A 21,772-nucleotide genomic window follows, 5' to 3' on the forward strand; every position below is an offset into this window, starting at 1 on the left:
GCTTTACTGGGATCGGCAAACACAATTCGCCACTACATCACGCAGTCCTAGGTGCTTGGGAAGCGCCCGACTGGTGATGAAATACGAAATCCAGCATAGTGATCTCGTTTGCTGTGTTGTATTGATATAATAATAATAATAATAATAATAATAATAATAATAATAACAACAACAACAACAACAACAACAACTGCTACTTCGTAAAAGACCACTGTCCAGTTCAAGATATGGTGGAAAAGGTTAATAAGGAATAGAGACCAGATAAGTCCTCGACTTTATAAAACTCATGACAATTTTTCACACTTACGACCAATGCAGCAACCCCATGATATCTGATCCTGGGATGCTACAACCACCATAAACAATTGTCAGTTGACAAGTGGCTGAATTTTGATTGTATGACAATGGGGACAAAGTGCAAGGACCAGTCATATTTTCTCAATGCTCTTCTAACTTCAAACAATGGCTAAACGAATGGTTGCCAGTCAAGGCTTATCTGTAATTTAACATTTAATAGATGGACACTTTTGGCTGTTTAGATGAAAGGTACTGAGAATTTTTCCTAAAAGATAACTATCTTGAAATCACTTTTACAGGGCCGGTGAATTCTGTGCCCAACCATAAGACCCAACATCTGAAGTATAGTATATTATTTACTTAGTTAATGAGAATTTACTGGATTTTCAAAATATATATAGTAAGGGGCGAGCATAAGTGCACTAGTGTGCCTTCCGTCCCCTGTCCAATTGTCTCGCCTATATTTTATACAGTATATCTTTTCTCCCATCCATATATCCTTCCTCTACTCTTCATTGATATATTCTATTCTCATATCTCTTCTTCTATCCCTTCCCTGATATTTACTACTACACATAGAAACATAGAAGACTGACGGCAGAAAAAGACCTCATGGTCCATCTAGTCTGCCCTTATACTATTTCCTGTATTTTATCTTACAATGGATATATGTTTATCCCAGGCATGTTTAAATTCAGTTACTGTGGATTTACCAACCACGTCTGCTGGAAGTTTGTTCCAAGGATCTACTACTCTTTTAGTAAAATAATATTTTCTCACGTTGCTTTTGATCTTTCCCCCAACTAACTTCAGATTGTGTCCCCTTGTTCTTGTGTTCACATTTTTATTCTCCTTAACTTTCAATTTGTATTGGACAAACTAAATAAATAAATAAATAAATATTTGATAATTTTAACTTTTATAATCTGGTCTCAAGAATCCTTAATAAATTGTTTGTTTATTTGATATCCTAACAATTAGATAAGTTTGCAAACAATTCAATTTATTCCTAGTTGTATAACTCTGATAAGGGGGCGAATAGATATTAAATCTAAATAATAATCATAAGGAGATTAAAAATGCCAAATCCATTTCATTCCATTCTGTTCTATTCTATTCGGTCTGAACCAGTGGTGGGTTGCTATTGGTTTGCCCCAATTCGGGCAAACCAGTAGCAGCAGTGGCGGGAGGCTCCGCCCACCCACCCAGACATCATCACAGATGCTCTGCGAATGTACAGAACGTTCTGCGCATGCGTAGAAGCTCTGCGCACAAGCATTCACAGTTCTGAACCATTAGTGAAGGTAAGTGAAACCCACTAATGGTCTGAACAGCTTCATTTTATTTTTTAAGAACCCCACCCTGCTTGGAAATAGTTGGGAGAGAAAAAATACAGAACTTTGTTTTTATATGAAAGACTTTGTCAGATATTGTTTCTAAATGGAAATCATTTTTGGACTTTTTGCTAGAAAATGAAACAAATACGACAATTAATTTTTATATGATTATAGAAATACTGTGTAATATTTATTTGTTTGTTTGTTTGTTTGTTTGTTTATTTATTTATTTATTAATTATCAGATTTGTATGCCGCCCCTCTCCGTAGACTCGGGGAGGCTAACAACAGTAAAAAACAATATAAACAAATCTAATATTAAATTTAAGAAACCAATCATAAATACAAACACACCATGCATAAATTTTGTAAGCCTAGGGGGAAGGGACCATCTTCTGCCGCACGAATCCCAGCGACCGATTAGGTCCCACAGAGTGGGCCTTCTCCGGGTCCCGTCAACTAAACAATGTCGGTTGGCGGGCCCCAGGGGAAGAGCCTTCTCTGTGGCGGCACCGGCCCTCTGGAACCAACTCCCCCCGGAGATTAGAACTGCCCCTACTCTTCCTGCCTTCCGTAAACTCCTTAAAACCCACCTTTGCCGTCAGGCATGGGGGAACTGAAACATCTTCCCCTGGGCATATCTAATTTATGTATGGTATGCTTGTGTGTATGTCTGTTAGTATATGGGGTCTTTTTTAAATCTTTAATATTTTTAAATTGTCAGATTATTTATGATTTGTTTCCACGTGTTGTGAGCCGCCCCGAGTCTTCGGAGAGGGGCGGCATACAAATCTAAGTAATAAATAAATAAATAAATAAATAAATATCTCAATTTCCCCATGCCTGACGACAGAGGTGGGTTTTAAGCAGCTTACGAAAGGCAAGGAGGGTGGGGGAAACTCTGATATCTGGGGGGAGTTGGTTCCAGAGGGTCGGGGCCGCCACAAAGAAGGCTCTTCCCCTGGGTCCCGCCAGACGACATTGTTTAGTCGACGAGACCTGGAGAAGGCCAACTCTGTGGGACCTAACCGGTCGCTAGGATTCATGCGGCAGAAGATGGTCCTGGAGATATTCTGGCCCGATGCTTTGAATTGTGACCGGAAACCGATCAGCAACCAATGCAGACTGCGGAGTGTTGGTGTAACATGGGCATATTTGGGAAAGCCCATGATAGCTCTCGCAGTTGCATTTTGCACGATCTGAAGTTTCCGAACACTTTTCAGAGGTAGCCCCATGTAGAGAGTGTTACAGTAGTCGAGCCTCGAGGTGATGAGGGCATGAGTGACTGTGAGCAGTGAGTCCCGGTCCAGATAGGGCTGCAACTGGTGCACCAGGCGGACACTTGGCCAATAAACTATTCTATTCTATTCTATTTTATATTTGTAACCAAATCAAAGGAAGTTGGAAATTACCTTCTTTCTGCTTCTTCTGTTCTTTCCTTTACGTTTTCCCCATTTCCTTCCTAAAATCCTTGTGTATTTTATTTTTTGCAAATTATACGTAGTTGCAAAATTGATGTAAAAATCCCATTTTGCTTGGTACTGCCTATATTAGTGGAGACACTACTTTAATCATACTTATGTCCATTGTTAGGGCTTGAATAACTAAATTTCCATCAGTCTTAGACTGCAAATGTAATTTTCCACACATAATAATGACAACAACTCTCAGTGAGGCCCTATCTTGATGTGGTTATGGGGCTTGTGTGCTGTGAGGAAAATAGGAGCTAGGCCAGAAACTCAACCATACTGGAGGGGTCTAATCTCAAAGTTTGTCTCTCCCATAAAAAATACGGTGAGATGTAAATTATAGAAATCCATACCGCCTTAGTCGTTGCCCAGATTAATAAGCACTGTAGTAGATGTTGGAGTTCCTGGATATCTGGTGAAAAATGGGCTATAGGGCTCAGGATTGTTGGCTGAACAACTCAGGCCAGCAACTGCAGAACTACTGGAAGGAAAGATGTAGCTGTAAATTGTAAATCTGCAGTAAAGAAAGCAAAGGTAGTATCACTAGTAATAGGTGCTTTATTGGGTGCAAGAGCACCACTTAAACACCATCGACACTGTTCTGCCGGCGTGTTTCAACTGCCCGTAATTACAGGGTAATTAGTCCAGGAAGACACACACCACACGATAAAAGGAAAACCCAAAAGTTTTTATAAACAGAAAAATAGAAACAGCTCCCTTTTTAAATGTCAAAAGGATTTTCTGGTACACACAAGGCACAGGTTAAATGCAATCCAATTGCTCACCCAATAACTGGGAAATTGAGTCCAATTCTAAAGTCCAGAGAGTCCACACACAATCTTGAACAGCACAAAAACCACGATCTTGACAAAACAATGAATCAGATAAACTGCCATGAGGCTAAAACACCAGGCTGCACTTTTATCTGTAGCACTAATTACAGCAGCCCTACCCAACCACAGGTGGCCTCATTTTCTCTTGTAATAATCCCTCAGTTGTTGTCTCCTATGCATCACTCTACGCATGCGTGGATGTGTCATTAATTCTTGTTCAGAATCCAAGGATGATACAGATGATTGATCTACTCCTGGGCTATCTGCCAAACTCCCCTCTTCCCTGTCACTCACGCTTCCTTGGTCAGAGGAGGCTTCGTCGGCAGATTCCATTGGGAGCAAAACAGGCCTGCGGCATGTGGATGTTTCCCCCACATCCATCTGCACATTCCTTGGGGCAGGAGCTGGGCCAGAGCTAACTACAACAAACACCGACAAATTCACCATCTGCCAATTGCAAAAGGTAGTTTTACTCGGAACAGCTTACATCCTGCCACAAATACCTGTAACATCATTAAAAATCCACATCATGGATTTTTTTGGAGATGATGGTGTCACTATTAAATGTATGGTATTTGCTAAAGCATTTCAGAAATTATTTGTACAGTGTTCCTTTTTCATAGAGAAATACAACAAAATAAACCATAATGTCAACAGGAAAGAAAGACACCAATTATACAGCGAAGGAAAAAAGCTATATATTTTATGGTGACTAAAATAAACTAAAAGAATTTCGCTAGTGGTTAAGACACTGAAATGAGTTTTAATCCTAATTTAAGAATGAAGCCAGCTGGGTGAATCTAGGCCAGTGTTTTTCAACCAGTGTGCCGTGGCACACTAGTGTGCCGCGAGACATGGTCAGGTGTGCCGCGAAGCTCAGAGAAAGAAAACGAGAGAGAGAAAGAAAGAGAGAGAAAGAGAAAGCAAGAGAGAAAGAGAAAGCAAGCAAGAGAGAAAGAGAAGATAGAAAGCAAGCAAGAGAGAGAAAGAGAGAGAAAGAGAACAAGAGAGAAAGAAAGCAAGAGAGAGAAAGAAAGAAAGCAAGAGAGAGAGAAAGAGAGGGAGGGAAGGTGGGAGAGAGAAAGACATAGAGGGAGATAGGGAGAAAGTAAAAAAGAGGAAAGAAGGAAGAGAGAAAAAAAGAGGAAGGGAGAGGGAAATAGAGCGAAAGGGAGGAAGAGAGAGAATTCTTTTGTCCAATATTTTTTTAGCTGCCCCCCCCTTCAATGTGCCCCATGGTTTTGTAAATGTAAAAAATGTGCCACAGCTCAAAAAAGGTTGAAAATCACTGCTCTAGGCCACCGCATGGAATTGCCCAAACAAGATTATACCTGTACATAAGTTGCAAACTAAAAACTAAAGATTAAAAAAAAGAACCACAAAAAAACTGTTAATGGAAAGAGAAAAGAACTACCCATATAAAATATCCATTGATAGTAATATAAATTGTATTCAAACCTTTATTAAATCTAGATGATAAAGAAATATATTGCTTTACCACCTCATTTTCAAAACAGAGACTTAAAAAAAAAAGTTTCACGGACCCATATCCTATGTCCGTCAGTGTTCCCTCTAATTTTTTGGGGGGGTGGGCAGAAAAGTATAGTGTCTGAGCGGCAGTCCCTTTGGGACTGGGCGGCACAGAAATAATAAACAAACAAACAAACAAACAAAAAACCCACCCTGTTTTGCCTCAGAGAATTTCAAAATAAAATACAGTACTCTACTGTGTGTCTATAACAGTGAGCTCATAATAGGGCAACTCTATCAATATCAAAATGCCACTTAAATAGTTGAGCTAGTTTCAAACTAGATTTTGATTTTCTTTCTCTCTTCCTTACTCCCATTCTTTTCCTTCCTCTCTTTTTTCTATCTGTTTCTCTCTCTTCCTCTCTTCCTCTCTCTCTCCTTCCCTCTCACTCTTTCCCTCTCTTTCCCTCTCGGCTTCTGGGCAGGTTTGGAAAACTCTCGAGTTGATGATGATTTTTAAGTGAGTGATTGCTCACTGCTCAGCTTAGAGGGAACTATGATGTCCGTTACTTCAAATCAGGTTAGTTTCTTTACATTTACATAAAATTATTCTCGCTGCCCCTTGGCTAGGTAATGCTAAAGCTCATCGCACAAGGTAGAAGGCAAAGAGTTTTCAAATTTCATACAAAGATAGCACACACAAAAAATCTAATGTCTATCTAAAACATTATTTAAGGGGTTCTACAAAAGTTGAAAAAGTATTTTCTGATGAATTAATTACATTTTAAAGTCATAGATCTACTTTGTAAAACATCTAAATCCCTTGGTTATCCAAAATTGGATATTCCGATTTTTTATTTCACAATTCAAATACTGTATATAACTACAATTAATTTTCATTTTACTTTTTCAACTCTTGCATTGTTACTTTCTGTTCAAGTGCTGCATCTCTAAAAGATCTTAAAATTGCACAAATATCTTAATATCTGTGTCTCAGGTTGCATTTTTAAAAATTAATATATGTTACAATAGTAACATATTGCCAAGCAAATATTGCCAGTAAATCATATTCAAAATGCAATCTCTTTAAATCATTAAAAATCAACTGTTATGTTTTTATTTCTTTTGTCGTCTTGGGCATTCAAGGAAAATATCTTGTTTGCTGTTTTTAAATCTGGATTATTCCACAATGAAATTTCTTACGTGATTCAAGTTCAAAACCTCACCGCTTACCTATTTATGAACAAAAAGTATCTAGCCATTTAGAGACTGGAAATGAAACTCCATGTTTAATATATTTAATCTTAAAACCTGACACAAATTCAGTGGTGTTACACACTTAGTCTCCAAATGGATCCAAAAAGGAGAATATTAATTAAAAGATCTCCTTCCAAAAGAATATACACTGCTCAAAAAAAAAGGAAAAAAAGGAAACACTTAAACAACAGAATATAACTCCAAGTATTCAATAAGAATTTTTCATTCATTCAGATGTACCATGTGTTTATTTGAGTGTTCCCTTTATTTTTTTGAGCAGTATATTAAAATATGTTAAAACAAAATCCCAGTGACATACGGTAGTTTAAACTCAAGTAGCATCCATTCTGCCCCTTAAACGTGGGCGACCAATAAACATAAATAAATAGTAATGTAAAAATAAATAAAATCATAATCAGAAAATTTGAAGGCCTTTAGCTTATCATGTTTCCTCATTTATTTAAAATCAGGAGTCTAGCTGCACCTTTTCAGGTTAACAAATATTAATAATGTAATGTAATGTAATATAATATTTATTTATTGGATTTGTATGCCGCCCCTCTCCGGAGACTCGGGGCAGCTAACAGCGACAATAAAACAGTGTACAATAGTAATTTGGTATTAGAAATGATTAAAAATCCATTAATATAAAAACCAAACATACATGGATACATACCATGCATAGAATTGTAAAGGCCTAGGGGGAAAGAGGATCTCAATTCCCCCATGCCTGGCGGCAGAGGTGGGTTTTAAGTTGTTTACGAAAGGCAAGGAGGGTGGGGGCAGTTCTAATCTCTGGGGGGAGTTGGTTCCAGAGGGCCGGGGCCGCCACAGAGAAGGCTCTTCCCCTGGGTCCCGCCAGGCGACACTGCTTAGTTGACGGGACCCGGAGAAGATCCACTCTGTGGGACCTAACTGGTCGCTGGGATTCGTGCAGCAGAAGGCGGTCCCTGAGGTAATCTGGTCCGGTGCCATGAAGGGCTTTATAGGTCATAACCAACACTTTGAATTGTGACCGGAAACTGATCGGCAACCAATGCAGACTGCGGAGTGTTAGTGTAACATGGGCATATTTGGGAAAGCCCATGATTGCTCTCGCAGCTGCATTCTGCACGATCTGAAGTTTCCGAAAATATTTCAAAGGTAGCCCCATGTAGAGAGCGTTACAGTAGTCAAGCCTCGAGGTGATGAGGGCATGAGTGACCATGAGCAGTGACTCCCGGTCCAAGTGGGGTCGCAACTGGTGCACAAGGCGAACGTCCCCCTCGCCACAGCTGAAAGATGTTTCTCTAATGTGAGCTGTGGATCGAGGAGGACGCCCAAGTTGCGAATATAATATAATATAATATAATATAATATAATATAATATAATGCAATGCAATACATGAATTATTTAATTCATTCAAATGATATTATATGGGAGGTTGAACAACTAGTCTCGTGGTGCAACCAGAACAATCTGGAACTGACCACACTCAAAACCGTAGAAATGTTGGTAGACTTTAGGAGAAACCCTCCCATCCTACCACCTCTGACAATACCAGACAACACAGTAACAACAGTACAGATCTTCAAATTTATAGGTTCTATCATATCTCAAGACCTAAAATGGTCACCTAACATCAATAACGTCATCAAAAAAGCACAACAAAGAATGTTCTACTGCGCCAACTCAGGAAGCTCAAACTGCCCAAGGAGCTGGTGATCCAGTTCTACAGAGGAATAATTAAGTCTGTCATCTGCACCTCTATCACTGTCTGGTTTGGTTCTGCAACCCAACACGACCGACACAGACTTCAGAGGAGAATCAGAACTGCAGAAAAAACCATTGCTGCCAACCTGCCTTCCATTGAGGACCTGTATACTGCACGAGTCAAAAAGAGGGTGGTGAAAATATTTACTGACCCCTCGCATCGTGGACGTAAATAGTTTTAACTCCCACCCTCAAAACCACCTTATAGAGTGCTGCACACCAAGACAACTAGATACAAGAACAGTTTTTTTCCTGAATGCCATCAGACTGCTAAACACATAATTCCCTCAACACTGCCATCGCACCACCACGACGGCATCGGAGGACGCACCGATAGCGCCGAAGATGGCAGGACTTCCCTGATAACATCGCTTCAAGCAAAGTTCATTTTTGGAGGACAATTGGCACAGGGATGGGTATTCTCTTACCTTCCCTACTCGTTTGAAAGTGTGCATGTTGTGTCAGAAGTTTGCGCTTCATGTGCGCATGAGTATAGTGAGTTACATCCAAGTACTGTCCCTCTGTGCATGCGCAGAAGCCTTTGCGCATGTGCAGGTGGTTCATTGCCAGCTACTTTCAAATAGCGGCGACCGGGGAACTGGTTTGTGGGCGTGGCAAGCTGGCCAGCGAATGGGGCCAAATTTCCACCACCGGGTCGCGCAAACCAGTCCAAACTGGTAGCAACCCATCACTGAATATGTGTTCTGTCGAGCTCTCTGGTAGAATCCTCCCAAAAATGCACAGATACAATTTCAGACACACACACGTTTGAAAATTCAGAACAATGTTCTTTATAATGAAAATTCACTTAAACCAAGCCCTCTTTTTGTATAGCAAAGAGCACTCGTCTCCAAACAAACTGGTAATTTGTACAAGTCCCTTATCAGTTCTGAGATACTTAGCTTGCAGCTGTGAGGCAATTCACAGTCCTTCTTCTTTCACAAAGTGAAACACACTTTGCTCTGGTTTAGTTTCAAAGCGGGGAAAAATCAGCACACAAAAGGTCAAAGTCAGTAAAGCAGTCACGAAATACAACGATCAGATAATCCTCCACAATGACCAAACCCACAGGCTGCTCTTTATAGCAGCCTCACTAATTACCACAGCCCCACCCAACCACAGGTGGCCTCATTTTCTTTGATAATAATCTCTCAGTTGTTGTTGCCTATGCATTGCTCTCCGCATGAGTGGCTGTATCATTAACTCTTGTTCTGAATCCAAGGAGGAGCTAGATAATTGATCTCCTTCTGAACTGTCTGCCACACTCTCCTCCTCCCTGTCACTCATGTCTTCTTGGTCAGAGAAGCCTTCATCAGCAGATTCCACCGGGGGCAAAACAGGCCTGCAGCATGTGAATGTCTCCCCCACATCCACAGTCCTTGGGGCAGGAGCTGGGCCAGAGCGAACCACAACAATATGTGTAGCATGTCAAGGATTCTTTTAGCTCTAAAGTGTTGCTTACTCCTGGTCAGCACTATTTACAGTACAAAATATTTCTGCCTTGGAGAACTAAATGCCTTAAAGTAATGGAAGACATTTGAATAAAAACACTTTTGAAAAACACATGGGGACGGTGTTTGTGTGTGTGTGTAAAGTCTAGATGCCATGGGCCAGTCATGGCTTCACTTTCTAATTCAATCATGTCATTTCAGGTCCCAAAAAAGCCAGCTTCCGTCCCAAAATAAAATGGTTAATTTTACATTAATTCTTACAATGGCTGAAACACCCAGGACTAAAGTTAGCAGCCTTGGGAAACTTTCCATCAATGAAAATGTCACTCTCCTGAGACTGAAGTTTTTCCTGGAAATTAATTTCAGGCAGTGAGGTCAGGGGAAAATTCACAGTCATAACTGTCCGTGGGGGCAAAGGCAGGATCTGAACCCAGTTCAAGCAACAGATCTAAATGGGGGGGGGGGGGGGGGGGAAATCCCAAGAACATCATGTGTGAGCTAGACAGAAACATAGAAACATAGAAGACTGACGACAGAAAAAGACCTCATGGTCCATCTAGTCTGCCCTTGTACTATTTTCTGTATTTTGTCTTAGGATGGATATATGTTTATCCCAGGCATGTTTAAATTCAGTTACTGTGGATTTATCTATCACGTCTGCTGGAAGTTTGTTCCAAGGATCTACTACTCTTTCGGTAAAATAATATTTTCTCATGTTGCTTTTGATCTTTCCCCCAACTATAGCGTTTAAAATCTACAATTTTTCCTGGAAAATAAGACCTTGTCTTTTATTTCTTTGAACCCTGAAATGAGTATTTGGCCTTATTTTTGGGGAGGTCTTATTATTTTTGGGGATGTGGAGCAAGGCCTGATTTCCAGAGGAAATTGTATTTTCGGGGTAGGGTTTATTTTCAGGGGGGTGTCTTATTTTCAGGGAAGGTCTTATTTTTGGAGAAATGTGGTAGATTAGAAATAGTCGTCACCTTATGACCATGAGGGAGCCTGCCCGTTACGGTCAAAACTTGTGATGATTGTAGACAGACTATTGGGTGACCGACTGAATTTTATGACATTTTTATGAAGGCTCATTAAGCGAATACCATAGTCATAAAGTGACTGTCATGTCATTAAACAAATCCATTTTTTTGCTTTGGGGCATTTTTTACAAAAATGGGAAGTAAATGATGATTTTTGGTAAAAAAAAATATCATAAATGGTGGTCACACGACCATGGGATGTTTGCAAATGGCCTGAGGACCAGGTGAGGCACTGGGGGGAAAGGAATCCTCAATCTGAGTACTGTATTGTATTGGCAGTTCTGTGTTAGCAAAAACTTCAGAAGAGAAGGATTTAGGGGTCGTGATTTCTGACAGTCTCAAAATGGGTGAGCAGTGCAGTCAGGGGGTAGGGAAAGCAAGTAGGATGCTTGGCTGCATAGCTAGAGGTATAACAAGCAGGAAGAGGGAGATTATGATCCCGCTATATAAAGTATTGGTAAGACCACATTTGGAATACTGTATTCAGTTCTGGAGACCTCACCTACCAAAAGATATTGACAAAATTGAACGGGTCCAAAGACGGGCTACAAGAATGGTGGAAGGTCTTAAGCATAAAAGGTATCAAGAAAGACTTCATGAACTCAATCTGTATAGTCTGGAGGACAGAAGGAAAAGGGGGGACAAGATCGAAACATTTAAATATGTTAAAGGGTTAAATAAGGTCCAGGAGGGAAGTGTTTTTAATAGGAAAGTGAACACAAGAACAAGGGGACACAATCTGAAGTTAGTTGGGGTCAAGATCAAAAGCAACTTGAGAAAATATTACTTTACTGAAAGAGTAGTAGATCCTTGGAACAAACTTCCAGCAGACGTGGTTGGTAAATCCACAGTAACTGAATTTAAACATGCCTGGGATAAACATATATCCATCCTGAGATAAAATACAGAAAATAGTTTAAGGACAGACTAGATGAATCATGAGGTCTTTCTTCGCTCAATGACAAAATTTGAAAATACAGTATACGTCTTATACACTGCTCAAAAAAATAAAGGGAACACTTAAAACAACACAATATGACTCCAAGTAAATCAAACTTCTGTGAAATCAAACTGTCCACTTAGGAAGCAACGCTGATTGACCATCAATTTCATCTGCCGTTGTGCACATTCAACTTTGTACAGAACAAAGTATTCAATGAGAATATTTCATTCGTTCAGATCTAGGAATGTGTTGCTGTGAGTCGCCCCGAGTCTTCGGAGAGGGGCGGCATACAAATCTAATAAATTAGTATTATTATTATTATTAATTATTATTGGAGTGTTCCCTTAATTTTTTTGAGCAGTATATTTCCTATTTCAAAGATCCTAGGAATGTGATGGAGGACCTATATAGCACGTGTGCCAGACGTAACATGCAGAGCCTTCTTTGTGGGTAGGTGCACTGTCACCAGTTGCTCTTCTGGTTTCCGATGCGCTAAGCATTGCCAGCCAGCTGATCTGCGTGCCAGAGCCCCCAAAACCTGAACACCAACTGACCAGTGTGCATGCGCATGCCAGCCACCTAGTCTTCGGATTTCCAGGGCTCCGGTGGGCGCAAAAGCTAGCTGGACAGCGGAGATGCGCATACCGGAAACCAGAAGAGCAGGTGGCTGGCATGCACATGTTGGTCTTCGAGTTTCCAAGGCTCTGGTGCACGCACGCATGTGCAAACATGTGTTCCTGTTTCGGCACTCAGTGCAGAAAAGCTTCACCATCACTGTCCTAGGAGGGGGGAAAAAACCCTGTTGTACTCAATAAAACCTTTTAAAATAGGACACCCAGAAGAAAACCTATCACGACGCACCTGAATTTTTTGGCCTGGTTTAGAGAGCCCATTTCCCCCTCCATGAAAATGCAATTCAGAGCTGGCTTGCTACCAGTCAGAAGCTGTTGAATCTGCATATTATTTATGTAAAGATTTGTGCGTGTATTGTTGTGTATATGTCATATATTATTATTATTATTAAACATAATAATAATTATTAAATAATAATTTATTATTATTACTAAACAATGCCGTTTGGCGGGACCCAGGGGAAGAGCCTTCTCTGTGGTGGCCCCGACCCTCTGGAACCAGCTCCCCCCAGAGATTAGAACTGCCCCCACCCTCCTCGCCTTTCGTAAACTCCTTAAAACCCACCTTTGCCGTCAGGCATGGGGGAATTGAAACATCTCCCTCAGGACTATACAGTTTATGTATGGTATGCTTGTGTGTATGTTTGTTTTTAATCATGGGACTTTTAGTGTTTCTTTTAAATTATTAGATTTGTTATATATTGTTTATTATTGCTGTGAGCCGCCCCGAGTCTACGGAGAGAGGCGGCATACAAAACTAATAAATAAGTAAGTAAGTAAGTAAGTAAGTAAGTAAGTAAGTAAGTAAGTAAGTAAGTAAGTAAGTAAATATTATTATTATTATTATTATTATTATTATTATTATTATTATTATTATTAATGAGATTTTTATGCCGCCCCTCTCCGCAGACTCGGGGCAGCTCCCAGAAGTGATAAAACAATATATAATAGCAAATCTAATATTAAAGTCTAAAATAACAATTTTACATTAAAAGCCTAAAAACCCCATTATATAAAAAGCATACACACACACATACCATACATAAAACTGCATAGGCAAGGGGAGATGTCTCAGTTCCCCCAAGCCTGACTGCAGAGGTGGGCTTTAAGAAGTTTACAAAAGGCAAGGAGGTTGGGGTCAATCCTAATCTCCAGGGGGAACTGATTCCAGAGGGTCGGGGCTGCCACAGAGAAGGCTCTTCCCCTGGGTCCCACCAAATGACATTGTTTAGTCGACAGGACCCGGAGAAGGCCAACTCTGTGGGACCTAACCGGCCACTGGGATTCGTGCGGCAGAAGACGGTCTCGTAGATTTTTTTAGATATGTAAATATTTCAAATAAAAACTATATATTTATTTATTTAGCCACTCTGAGTCCGCTTTGGCATAAGCGGCATATAAATACAAATACAATATATTGATTGATTGATTGATTGATTTATACAGTATGCTGCCCCTCTCTGATAATAGAATAGAATAGAATTCTTGATTGGCCAAGTGTGATTGGACACACAAGGAATTTGTCTTGGTTCATTTATTAAATAGCATTTTATTTTCAGGGTCAGATTTAACTCTGAAAGATATGAAAATCAGAACTCTGCCTCAGAGAATGAGCCAAGGTTATTTCCTCATTGCTGAATTGTTACTTCTCTCACATTGCTTACACGAGCACCGAGTTCGAAATAAAGAGATGCGTGTTTGAAAACTCTGTTTTCTGGGAGACACAAAGGCCAGAGGTCTGCTGTGGCACCTCAGACGTATATTTATATACATACCCATCACATAATCGCCTTCTGGAGTAAACAACAGTAGGCCTGGTGCCCCAAAGGAGCAAGAAAGAATAAGCCAAAGAAATTAAAGATGAAATAATTAAAAAGACCCAGGGCGAAATCCAGTTCACCCTGACACCAAACATATGTACTTCTTCCTTCTGTTGCAATGTTTCGTTGCTTCTATTTAAAAGCTTTATATTTTTTGTTTAAAATACTCACTTCTCTCTTTTTGAGAATCTAACCACCATACTGCAGAAAAAAACAATTGCTGCCAACCTGCCTTCCATTGAGGACCTGTGTACTGCACGAGTCCATGAGCGTGCCTTCCGTCCCCTGTCCTATTGCTCTCCTATATCTCCTATACCTTTCTTCTATTCCTATATCTCTTCTTCTATTCTTTCATATTACTATACCTTCTTTTCTATTATTTCTTAGATATATTTTACTATGAGTATCTCCTCTATAACCTTTATCATGTATCTTACTATGTGTATAAAGATATATACCCACTAAAACCCTCATTGTGTATTGGACTAACTAACTAACTAAGTAACTAAGTAACTAAGTAACTAACTAACTAACTAACTAACTAAATAACTAAATAACTAAATAAATAAATAAATAAAAGAGGGCTGTGAAAACATTTACTGACCCCTCTCATCCTGGATGTAAACTGTTTCAACTCCTACCCTCAAAATGATGCTACAAAGCACTGCACACTACAACAACTAGACATAAGAACAATTTTTTCCAAACGCTATCACTCTGCTAAACAAATAATTCCCTCACCATTGTCAAACTATTCACTAAGGCTGCATTATTATTACTACTAATCTTCTCATCGTTCTATCACCCATCTCCTCCCACTTATGACTGTAAAATGTTGCTTGTACCCTTACAATTTACCGGTATATTAATATTGATTGTTTCCTGATTGCTTATTTGTACTCTGTGACAATCATTAAGTGTTGTACTTTATGAATTTTGACAAATGTATCTTTTATTTTATGTACACTGAGAGCATATGCACCAAAGACAAATTCCTTGTGTGTCCAATCACACTTGGCCAATAAAGAATTCTGTTCTATTCTATTCTATTCTATTCTGAGGCTGACCCTCTGGTCCCTGGTTTCATTCTTTCAATCATCCTTCATTCTTTCTTTCAAGCATAATTTATATTGGTACTCTCTATAGCCAATCCACGTTCATTTAATTCCCAAACATAGCAACTTTAAGACTTGTGGACTTCAACTCCCAGAATTCTCCAGCAAGCTACGCTGGGAATTCTGGGAGTTGAAGTCCACAAGTCTTAAAGTTGCCTAGTTTGAAAACCTCTGAGTTAATTGTACACCCTCACGGAGTCATTGTAGGAGTGAGATGGACAATTTCTAAATTTGATAAATAAAATAAATTCAGTGCCCATTCATTCTTGGTGTCTCTGCTGGTTGCTTTATTATGCCTACTTAAGTATTCCATTGCCACTACATTCAATTTAATTTTGATTTCTCCCATCGGGCCTGTTCTTAAAAGAAGAAGACACTCCCCTTTCTATATAGCCATTCTGCCTTCTTTCAATATACGTTCCGTGCGATGGACTATATAGTTCCCATTACCATTATAGCAGTATTTGCACATTGGAATTTCTTTTCATCCATTTTCCCCATCTATAATCAAAATGAATGAATGAATGAATGAATGAATGAATGAATGAATGAATGAATGAATGAATGAATGTAACACATCTACAGTCTTCTATATCAAGTTAAAGCACACTTGGGCTGTTGCAAACATTTTCGCTTCTTGTCTTGCCAATGAACTAGATGGAAGGGGGAAGTGTAATGTAGGCTGCAGATATCAAGAAGACAATAGTGAGAACCAAGGTCCCTCCAGCAGGTGTTTGCCAAACCGCAAACATATTTTCTCATAACAATACCATGACATTTAATTAGACAATATGACCTGCACTAATAGTGGGTGAAGAAAGCTATATTTTAATTATGTGAATTGCGTAGGAATTAGCTAATGCTGGTTTTGCTTTCATCATTGCTAAAATGATGTACAGTGTTCCCTCGATTTCCGCAGGGGATGCGTTCCGAGACCGCCTGCGAAAGTCGAATTTCCGCGAAGTAGAGATGTGGAAGTAAATACTGTACACCATTTTTGGCTGTGGACAGTATCACAAGCCATCCCTTAACACTTTAAACCCCTAAATTACCATTTCCCATTCCCTTAACAACCATTTACTCACCATTATTACTGATACTCACCATTGAATAAGGCACTTAGTGATCCTGATATTTATAAACATAATTATTTATTAACAATAATTATTTTTTTTGTTATTTATTTGCAAAAATTATTAGTTTGGCGATGACGTATGACATCATCAGATGGGAAAAACCGTGGTATAGGGGAAAAAATGCGAAGTATTTTTTAATTAATATTTTTTGAAAAAACATGGTATAGGCTATTTGCGAAGTTCGAACCTGCGAAAATCGAGGGAACACTGTACTCAATAAAGTTTTGCATTCAAAGATTGGTTCGTCTCGATCATACTTGCTTGTTTGAGTGTCAGTCGAAACCTTGACACTCGACTTACAACCATTTGTCTAGCGAATGTTCAAAGGTATTACAGCACTGAAAAAAGTGGCTTGCATTTACAACTTTCACAGCATCCCCACAACCACGTGATCAAAACATCCCAGGGTCATATGATTGCTATTTCCTAGCCAGCTTCTGACATAGAAAATCAATGGGAGAAGGTGGAGTCACTTCGTGACCATGTAATTTGTTCAATAATTGCACTGATTCGCTTAACATCTATGGCAAAAAAAGGTCATAAAATCAGGCACTACTCACTAAACTGCCTTGCTTAGTGATGGAATATGTGGTCCTGGTTATTGTCATAAGTCGAGGACTACCTGTACTTTATTAATTTATTAATTAATTTATTTGATCTAGTTTTTCATGATTTCTAAATAACCTGAAAATGTTCATTGCATTTTCCTATCAACTCTGAGGGTCACCCAGAAAGGAATAGTGTACACCACTTTTTTTTTCTCAGTCTACAGTAATGGTACAAATGCGAAACTTTAAATATACATTATTTGAATTGTTAGGAGTGTGTGTGTAAATTTTGCATTTCTTCAGACAGATAGCGTAGCTGAAGCAGTGGCGTCTGTAAGTGACATACGTTACAAGCAGCATGTCGTCACTGAATTTCTCACTGCGGAGAAAGAAACTGTTGGGAACATTCACAAACATTTGTGTACAGTTGATGGAGAATCTGCAGTCGACAGAAGTACGGTTAGTCGCTGGGGACAGAGGGTGAAGCCATTAGAAGACGATTCGGCAGAGCTCCAAGCTTCATGACCAGAACAAGTAGTGGTACCGATAGGACATACACCCCCTTGGGTCTCACTGGACGAAGGCCACAGAACGGGACAGAGATTACATGGAAAAATAGGGCGTGTAGAAGAAATATCATTCTTTCTTGTATGTAAGTTTTGTTGTGTTCAATAAATAATTGTTGAAGAAAAAACCCGCAGTGCATTACTTTCTGGGCGACCCTCATATTTTGATTGCCGATTTTCAAGTCAATATACTTTATGGCTTCAAACAATCTAACATTTGTTGTAAATATAAATCCTTTATATTCTTGATACAATGGACCAATCACTCTCAACCCAATCCAAGAGTTGCTTTTATGGGGAAATTAAGAAGAAGGGGTATTAGGTATGTTTCTCACCTTATTTTTAAAAATAATAAATGTGGGATTAAAAAAGACTTCTTAAAATGTGTATAATAAACATGTATCTTAGTTTTCAAATTAAGTCTTCAGAGAGGGGCAGCATACAAATCCAAATAATAAATAAAATAAATAAGAATTAAAACCTCATGTTTATCTAAGAAGCTGTAGCAAAAAGTTTTTCCAATCTTAAATAGCTGCAATCAATGTAATGAAATAAAATGTTCCACTTTGTACCACTGTATTCCAGGACACAAGTATTTTGCTATTGCTCTAAAATAATATTTGAGTTCTCGATTTTAAAATCTTATGGGGCCAAATTAAACCCAATTATTTAATTATCCATTTTAATTTGAACCTACTGTATAATCACCCCCTCCAATCAATTTTTATTTTCTTTAAAGAAAAGGATTTGTATAATTATTGATATTGTTGGAATGTTACAAGATTTGTATAATTATTATCTTTAAAGGTCTCTATATAAGATTATATAATTGATAAATGGGATTTTTTTTTGTTGTTGTGGAGATTCTAGAATGTTATTAACCAATGGATGGAAGTGTAGCGATAAGACTAGAATTTCTTTAAAGAGAAAAAAAACTATGGAAGTTTTTTAAGAGTCAAGAATAATTACATCCTGTTAAAAGCAGATGATAAAGATGAAGAAAGGGCTCGCAGGGCACCAACCAACCCCATGTGCTCTTTTGGACACCTCCGCAAAGCTGTAGTGCCATGTTTTAACTCTCTTTCAGAAAACTAAAAGCTTTACTCCTAGGCCCCTATTATATAGATCAGTGATTCCCAAAGCTGGGCAAATTGCCCAAAATTGGGGGAAAGTGTTGGGGGTTTTTGGGGGGGAGTAATAATCTATGAACAAATTAGGAATCACAGCAGGGATATTTACACTGATTTTAAAATTGCAACTATAAATATACATTTAAAATTGCCAATGTAAATATGTACATTCAAAAATATCCAGCAGTATTCCGATGAAGAAGAAAATTGATGAAACTATCAAAGTTAACTTGTTAAAATGACATAAAGATAATTCCATTATATTATTTTCATCATGCTGTTAATCCTTGAGTTACAACCATTCCTTCGGCGACCATTCAAAATTGCAACCGTGTTGAAAAAAAAAGTGACTTACAAAGTTTGCTATGACTTCCTAATAAGCGGTTTTGTGTAATGAAGGAAAAAAATGGATAAGTAATTGGGTATAGGGCAGGTTTTGGGTTGGATCCAGTACAGATCTTCTTGATCTAAATTTATTTGTTTGTTTGTTTACTTACTTATTTACTTATATACTTACTTTACTTACATACTTACTTACTTACTTACTTACTTACTTACTTACTTACTTACTTACTTACTTACTTACTATTTGTATTTATATGTCACTCACTCCAACAGGATTCAGGGTGACTAAATCTATCATAGCCTGGTGGATTCCACATTGCCCAGAATGAAGAATTTAAGCCATACTTGTTTAACTAGGACCAATTTGCCCCAAATCTGGGAAACTACGGTAAAAAGGATACTTATAAAATTGAATGATTAAGCCCTCATTTGCCCCTCAAGGAGATTGAGACTGTTTATAAGATTATTGAAAATTAGATCTCAAACAGAGAATTCCTTTCAAGAAGATACCAATAATGGTGATAATACCATAACAGTATAATTGCGATAGAAATAATACATTATTTCAAAGGTATGATGGTTACATTGCCTATAATTGGGGTAATGTGGTTAGATATTTGTAAAAATTATGCATTATGTTGTTGATCATCAATAGGTAGGTATAGAAGACTCTTAAATAAACAGTGTAATTTTGCACCCAAGAAATCTCACTGGATTTGGCATGACTAATAAAAAAACCAAGATGGTGCTGTCTATTGCTCTAAATCATTTCATAAATCATAAACTTTCTTTAATGAACAAGTACAGTTAACCATTATTCCACAATGCATCTAGTGGAGCTGAAAATCATTGTTCATTTGCTTATGTATTAGATATATATAGATTGAGTGATCACAAATATCACATTATTAAAGGACTCTGGTCTAAAACCAAATTGTAGAGGCAACTTTTTGGACCGTGTTTAGCAAAATACTGGCCTTTAATTCCCCTGCCTGCTTATATTACATTATTTCAGTCATTTCAGATAGCAAGAAGGGCGGCATATAAATTTTATAAACATATATATATATATCAAACTTCTAGCATTCCTGATTTCTTGTCTCTCTACATCTCCCCCCCTTCCAATATTCCTTTCCTGCTGGACCAATACATTTACCAGGCATTAATTATATTAATTATATGTAAGGGTATGGCTAGCTGATGAGGCCAGAACAAAGCCGAAATAGCGCTATCCTAGTCTCCTTTAATTTTAAAAATTCACCAAAACCATTTGATACATACATATATATATATATATCACATATTTCTGCTGAATATTTAAAATTAAGGGAGACTAGGATAGCGCTATTTCAGCCTTGTTCTGGCGAACAGAAAAAACATATATCTATACAGTATATCTATATCTATATACTGTATATATATCACATGTTTGTATGTACAGAACTTTGTTGGCTATGAATAAATTTATACATAAATCACTACTACATGTGATACATACATACATACATACATACATACATACATACATACATACATATACATATATAAACCCTGTAGAAGTGCTTTGCCGTCAAAAGCTGGCCTTTTGCTAGGGAATAAAAATAATCTTTTGGCATCATTTTCAAGATCCACTCCCAAAGATTTTATTTGCAGGGTCCTATCCAACAATAACTTCCAACATTCAACAATTAAAAAAAACTCTTTATAAAGATGCTGCTGAAACAATGTAAAATATTTGACAGGTGTTGGGAATGTTTTTAATCTTTTTTGGGGGACAGCATTCTCTAAGTTTATATTTTTATCCTCTTTTTTCTCTCTCTCTGCTGTGCTAATATTTTTAAGTCAAAGACCATTACCTAATTTTTGGATCCCTTCTCCCCCCCCCCCCCACTGTGATGAAGGTGTCACTGACCAAAAACAGAGTAATCGATTTCTTATTTTCCAATATTTACAAAAATGAGGAAAGGGACAAGCAACGATAGGAAGGGGAGCCTCAAGCTTTCCAACCCCTCCAAATCGAATTCCCCTAACGTGCCCCCCTCTCAATTCTTTACGGACGCTTTACCTTTTGCACACCTGCGCTCAGGTGAGTTGGTGCTCGCGTTTCAGCACGAAACTCCCTCCTTCAGCAGCAGCCGCTCTGTCCAAAGCCCGTCGCCAGCGCCGGAGAAACTTCGCCTTTTGCAAACAGCATCGCGTTCCTTGCAAAGCGCGAAGAGAAACGAAAGGAAAATCTGTCTTTGCAAAGCGCATGAAACCTCCCGCCTGGGCGATTGAGCGCCGGACTTTGTAAACACTTCGGCCCGGCCTGGAAAGGATGCTCTTTTGCATAGCGGCACTTCCTACTCCTTCCTCATTGGCTCTGCCGCGACGGGGAATTTGCATGAATGGATTACATTGGGGAAATTAAGTTAGCTGCTAGAGACTTTACGGACCGCCCCGTACTGGATGGCTACTGGCCCCGCCCACAACGCATTACTACTGCTACTACTACTACTACTACTACTACTACTATTAGTATTACTACTACCACCACCATCACCAACATCATCATCGACATCGTACTTATTTACTAAGTCTGCACTATTAATGTTTGTTTTTTTCTTATCATTCCTATCGTCCATTTCCTCCAGT

General features: G+C 38.6%; 1 protein-coding gene across 1 annotated transcript in view; it reads right to left on the bottom strand.

The window, feature by feature from the left end:
* Positions 1-21,469, bottom strand: part of MEF2B (myocyte enhancer factor 2B) — an 83,064-nt gene extending 61,595 nt beyond the window's left edge. Inside the window, exon 1 of the mRNA XM_070746300.1 lies at positions 21,204-21,469. The gene's annotated coding sequence lies outside the window, so the exon portion shown is untranslated. The remainder of the gene's footprint in view (positions 1-21,203) is intronic.
* Between the last annotated feature and the right edge of the window lie 303 nt (positions 21,470-21,772).

This window comes from Erythrolamprus reginae, chromosome 1 (genome assembly GCF_031021105.1).
Source record: "Erythrolamprus reginae isolate rEryReg1 chromosome 1, rEryReg1.hap1, whole genome shotgun sequence".
NCBI classification, from domain to species: Eukaryota; Metazoa; Chordata; class Lepidosauria; order Squamata; family Dipsadidae; genus Erythrolamprus; species Erythrolamprus reginae.